The sequence below is a fragment of the Mastomys coucha genome, unplaced genomic scaffold (assembly GCF_008632895.1).
Source record: "Mastomys coucha isolate ucsf_1 unplaced genomic scaffold, UCSF_Mcou_1 pScaffold9, whole genome shotgun sequence".
Classification (NCBI taxonomy): domain Eukaryota; kingdom Metazoa; phylum Chordata; class Mammalia; order Rodentia; family Muridae; genus Mastomys; species Mastomys coucha.
Window position 1 is genome coordinate 12,227,302 of NW_022196915.1, and position 6,212 is coordinate 12,233,513.

Consider the following 6,212-nt stretch of genomic DNA (forward strand, 5'->3'; position numbering starts at 1 on the left):
TCATGTAAAATAGGTTCACAGACTGCATGCAGTGGAACTTGCTCTCCAGGTAGGAGCCGTGTGTGTGTGTGTGTGTGTGTGTGTGTGTGTGTGTGTGTGTGTGTGTAAGGAGCCAGAGATGGGCTGTAGAAGGGTAGAAGAGCCTCAAGCCACTATGAGGTACTCTCATCCCACCCTGTATGCCCTGGAGGTTTCTGCACCCATTGAGTTTTTTTTTTTTTTTTTCACCACAGATTCTCTGAGCAGGATTGATGAACAACGTAATAACAGGGGCAATCACATTATTCCTGAATGCATTTTAATAAAAATCAAATAAAAGCAATTATGTGAATTTCCAAGAGGATCACCTCTCCTCCTTTCCCCGAGGTAGGAAATGGAATGAATTCAGGAAATCATTAAAATCAGAAACCTGAGCCGGTTGCACAAAGGCAGCAGGAAAGCTCAGTGCCTACTGGCTCGTGGCAGCCAGCGGCATGGGCGCCTTTCTTCAGCTAACTGAGTGGAAATTTCACCTATGGGTGACAGAGGGTAATTAAGGGCCAGAAGAGCCGCTTTGAAAGCAGGTCGCCTTTCGCCCCTCTAGTGTAGACTTGGCAGTTTCAAAGGGACCTAGCTTTCCCTCATAGGAACATTTCTATCGCCAGCAGCTAGGGGCCCGGTAGACTCGGAAGAGCGTTCTTAAACTACTCAGTGTCCTTCTGTGGAGATAGACAGAGCTCATCCCAACCAGATGCCTGAGTGTCCTGTCCTCGTTCGGCATTCCTCAAGGGCACAGGCTTGTCCCTTGCAAGATCCTTCTGACAGCCCATCAGCTACTCTTATCTCACATAAGAGCTGCTATGCTCCTTGCAGATGGAGGTAGCTGTAGCCAGAGGGGAGTCAGGGACATGCTCCAGGCTCCCTCAGTAAGGTAATGCCAAGTCTGGATTCTGGCTCTCCTGGGACCACCAGGGTAAGCCCACATCCGGTGGTGTTGGTGGCCTGACACAGTGGCTTCCCCCGGGGAATAGGGTTTGCAAGATCCACCTGAGTGTCTCAGTTGTGGCCTGGACGGATATGACTAGCTCCAGGCAGCACCAAGGTAGTGCAGGTGTGGAATGAGGCTTCAGGAAGGCAGAGTGCTTGTTCATAGCCCTACAGCTGGAAATGAGGAGTTCCAACAGGCTGCCAGAGTCCCCTGCCTGCTAAGCCACATGGCCACTGAGGGAGCTTTCACTAAGACTGCCTAAGTGGCCTTTGGGAGAAATGCACATGGATGGTAAGACAAGATTTACCAGCCTCTGTAATCACACTAGTAATCACACTAATAGCCCAAAGCCCAAAGGTCACCTGAAAGGAAAGCCCCAAAGGACCCAGAAAGGGCTCTCTGATCATGCCAAAGTCCCTCAAATACAATGTCTTGAAACTCCATTGCAGTGGGCACTGCAGCTGAAGGTCCCCTTTGGGGACAGCCTGAATTAAGAGATAGGCTGAAAGGCCTGGAACAAGCGTTGCACGTGTCCTTAGTTCCTTTGTCCTCTCTTGGCACATATGCACATGTATACAGCCATGTGTGTATATGTGTATGTGCACACGTGACTACATTGCAGCTGGGTGCAATGACCTAGTTCCCGGTTCGGACATCCGGTGGAGCTGTTCCTCCCTGTCCAGTCTCACTCTGCTCTAGGCTGTCCTCAGTCTCGGCTGTTGCCTACAGCCGTGCACCCTCCTATGGAACACTTGTGGAAATGTCACTTGGGGGGAGGGGGAAGCACAGCTTAGGTCCTAGGAAGCAAAAGAGAAGGGGAAGATTCTGGACCTTCCTGCTGCCAGCTTCTTTGTGGAGGTAGGGTTCAGGTAGGCCCTGCGCTGGTGGCATTTAGCATAAGAAGCAAGCACTGACCACATGGTTGCTGGTATCATGGTTCTGGCCCCACTGTTGACCTACAGACAATCAGGCCAGTGGATGCTAGGTACTCTGTCTGGGAGGCTAAGGCTATGGGACTGGGAGCTGTGAGGACTTGTGGGTAATGTAGGGTAACACGTGAAGTTATGCAGGCCCTTGTGATCGATCTAGTGCATGATAGGTTCTTCATATATGTGCCTTGTGCGGTGTGCAGAGATTAAACAGGCTTGTCCATGAGGAGAAGAAAGTTCCTGCGTCATGCTCCACACACTTGTGGACTTGGGGATCACACATAGTAAGCATGTTTGTGCATGTGTGTGAACACCCGTGTGCATAACTATGTGTTCATAACAACCACACTTACATGTAGGTATGTCTATTGACTTCCACATTCAGCAAGGGGGTATCAGAGCACCCCCAAGTACTAGGAGCCTCCTTGAGACTTGTCTCCAACTTCAGAGGCCAGACTAGCCCACAGCTTCTTGGAGGAAATCCGCATCCATGGAGTCTCCATACCGAGGACTGTCTACCTGCCTTCATGCACATGCTTACGCGGAGTCACTCTAGAAAAGGAAGACATGAGAGCACAGGCAGATCCTCAAAGGTCCCCCTTTCCCTTAGAGAAGTCATGCCCTCTGAGAGTCTAATGCCATGTCTCGAAGGTGCAGTTAGCTAGCCCAGCAATTCCATGCAGGCATCCTGAAATGATTTCTCTTTAAAAAGGAAGGGAGTAATGACCCCATTTGGGGTACTGGTTCCTTCTGGGAATTGAGGGGTCGAAAGACAGGTCTTCCCCAGTGTCTGAATAATCTAGTCCTTAAGCAGAGTGGTCAGGAGCATTTGTCCTGATGTGCTCATAGCTCACAAATAGTCTTTTATGTGTAGGAAATATAATGTAATAAAACTTTAATTGTGTATAAGCCCAGGTTTACAGAGGCTGTTGCAAGGCTCAGTTGGCAGAGAGGCCTCTCTGATTCCCGTGAGGCTGGCCTCCTCAAAGATGCCCTTATCCTGCTCTACAGCAGTGTAGAGGCCTAGGCTCTCTTCCCAGCTCCACTGAGCGCACAGAAGATTCAGGTCATGTCTAGAACAAGACTAGGTATGGAAAGGAAGACATGCATAGAAAGCCAGCCCATTCCTCACACAGAGTGCTTGGGCCTTGTGCTCTCTGTACCGTGCTGGACTCTTAGCTGCTGCCCCACGTTCCCTTAGTACACAGTTCCTTAGGACACTTTGCCTCTCCATTCATAGGCCTATCACAGGGGCCATGAGGACTGTAAGGGACCATGCATGTCCTAGTACCCCTCGGCATTTACAATTCTTCTATCAAGGTTAGTCAAAACCAAACAAACAAAAACTACCTGAACAAAGCCTCTGCACTTGGGGCAGGACTGCAGTCTGGACTCTGCTCTTTAATAACCAGAGCCTCTGTTCCCAAGGGCACACTGGGCTTCTGTGTGACATAGGATGACCAGAGCCTCTCTGGAGAGGAGAGGGCAAGCCCAGGAGAGGGAAAGTGGAGTGAGAAAGTTCTGGCAAAGAAGAGTGCAATGCTTATGCAGGCAAGTAACCTGGACTCTGGTCTCCTGCCCAAGGATAAACCCCTTCTGTTTCATTATGGATGTACTGGGCCTCACCCTGGGAACTCTAATCCCAGCCCCAGTGTAGAACTAAGGCTCCAGCTCAAACTGGGCTGGCACTGGAGGGGAGGGGAGAGATGCATCAAAAGCAGAAGAGATTAGCATCATAGAGAGCCCCCGAGGGTGAGCCTGGATTAATTCACCCTTTCACCGCACCCCTCCCCACAGCCTTCCAAGCCTCCAAGGGCCCTGAGAGTCTGCCTGGGTTGGGGGGAGGGTCACTATTCATTCTGGGGCCCTGTCACACACCTGAGACCCAGTTCTTACAGGAGGTTGGGAGGGGCACTGGTTTGGGCAGATTTACAGAGGAAAGCAGGTCTCAGTATTGTTGAGGCATATGTTCTACAAGGCCTGCCTTCAGGAGCCATGATTGGGCTTATCCTATCCCTATAGGAGGAACAGGGTTCAGCATGGATCTGCCCCTTTAGACACTAATGGAGTTGGCAAGTATTAAGCATTTAGCAACAGAAAGCAGATGAGAAAGACTGGCAGACCCAACCCAATCTATGCTGGGTTCCTCTGGCCCTACCTGGGTTCCTCTCTCCCCCCCAAGTACTTCCACCCACCCCTAGCATCAAGAGTTCCCAGCTCCCATCTCCTGCCATGTGGTTCACCCTTCAGCTGACTGCAAGGTCCACTCTTCATGCCTAGTCTGCAGGAGAAACTACGACTCAGCAAAGAAGAAAGATGAGCCCAATGTTAGTTGAGGTAAGAGTCTAAGACTATGGAAACTCAAAGAAGCTTTTAGAGAATCGAACATCAACTTGGCCCAGGTCAGCCCTGCTATCTTTGCTCTATTCTGTCTTCAAAGGCTCATGAACACTGCAGAACTGCCCAACAGTCTGCAGAGAAATGAGAGCCTTATTCCTAGATGAACCTCTGATGCCCCACCCCCACTTACAAGCTACCTTCTCCTTTTGTTGTAGCCTATCACAAACGCTTCTCTCAGTGATCTTCCTCACTTTGTTTGATCCATCAGTGGCCTCCCTGTCCCCTAGCAAAGGGCCTGGAGATTTTCCTTCCTCCGGTGTTAACCGTTTTATTTTTGGCGAGTCCCTAAAGGGTGATGCATCACTCCACCCTGTCTCTAGGCTGGGGTGAGGATGTGCAAAGGTTGGAAACATTATGGACACCCCCATTCCCAGACTCTATAAACCACTTGCAACTCACAACACTGACATATTGCATCCAGTTCAACAGCTGGGATTCTAAAACAGATTGTCCTGGATTCAAATCTTAGCTCTCACCCAGTATCTGTGTGACCTTGGACTTATGTAACCTGTCTGTGCCTTAAATTATCTTTTCACTTGACTGGTTGGATATGGGAAAGGGTCCTCAGTCTAGCATTCAATTCTTGATGTTTCCTCCTTCAACTTCTACAATGTTGGGATTGTGGGTGTGTGCTACTATACCCGGCACACTGCTGTTGATGAAAATAGATTAATTTCAGTGTCCCCAAGCTGGGAAGGATGAAATTCATCTCCATATGTAAGTTCTTGGACTAAGACCCTGTATTTTGCATTGTTACATATGTGTCTGCTATAAATAGTATTAGAGTCTAATAATTAGACCAAGAAGAGGTATTGGCATAAAGTCTATCCAGAAGAGGATGGGAGTCCAGACAGGAACCGGAAAAGGGGTTTACATTTTAATCCCACTGAATGGCCAAAACCATCTTGGAAGTGGTTAATCACTAGGCCTGCCTTGAAGATAAAGAAACCGAGGCTCCCAAAGGTGGTGTGAGCTCCAGGGTAAGCATATCCCTTGTGCTGGGGCTGGGATGGAAGGCCAGGTCACATGGCTCCAAAGTCCACACTTTCAACAGCCGGAGCTGCCTCTCTGTCTGGCAGGGAGATAAGCCCCGTACACAAATAGCTGTAATCCGAGGTAGAAAGTGATAAGTGTCAAAAGGGATGATAAAGGCTCTGGGAGGCTTGGAGAGGGAGGCAGGGCTGCCCAAGGCAGGAAGAAAAAGGGTGGCAGTCAACACAAGCTCTGGAAAGTGGGGATCAGTCAGTCTGAATGGGTTCTTGGAAGTGGACAGGCAGGGAAGGTGGAGCCAGGGGGGAGAAAGATACGGTCTGTGGTCTGTGTAGCCACTGTACCTAGCACTATGGCGTCACCAGGGCCTAATAAATATTTGAGAAAGGAAGGGAGTAAGGAAGGAAAGAAACAAGGTAGGGAGGAAGAAAGGGCAGAGAGGAAGGTGGCTAATCCATCTCCGCTAAGCCCAGGATTCAGATCAGGATATGGAGGGATGTACGTGGACAGTGAGAAGGTTTGCTCCATAACAGAAAAAACTTTCCAGCAAGTCAAGCTGGATCAGACTTTTCTTGGGGGCAACTCTGTGCTGTAGCCTGGTTGTACTGGCTCAGGAATAGACAGCGGTTAAACTTTCACCAACTGTGTGAACTGCTAAGCATGAGGCACCAGGCCACTATGGTAGGACTATTTACACTAAGGAAATCAACAGATACTACGAATCAGGTTCTCCCCAGTCTGGAGAGCCAGGTGTTAAACATTTACTAGCATGCAACTGGGCAGAGGTCTGCTCTATGAAGGAGCGAGCAGTCTATCTACTCTGGAAGGGAGGGAGGGAAGGAGGGAGAGAGGGAGGAAGGGTGGGAGAAAGGGAGGGAAGGAGGGAAAGAGAGAGAGAGAGAGGGAGGGAGAGAGAGAGGGAGAGG

At 49.7% G+C, this 6,212-nt stretch overlaps 1 long non-coding RNA gene across 1 annotated transcript; it reads right to left on the reverse strand.

Moving 5' to 3' along the window:
- Positions 1-281: 281 nt before the first annotated feature.
- Positions 282-2,444, reverse strand: LOC116084102. Its single transcript, XR_004116042.1, has 2 exons — positions 2,250-2,444; positions 282-1,764 (listed from the first exon to the last, which is right to left on the reverse strand). It is a non-coding gene; the product is annotated as an uncharacterized LOC116084102 (long non-coding RNA).
- Positions 2,445-6,212: the final 3,768 nt, after the last annotated feature.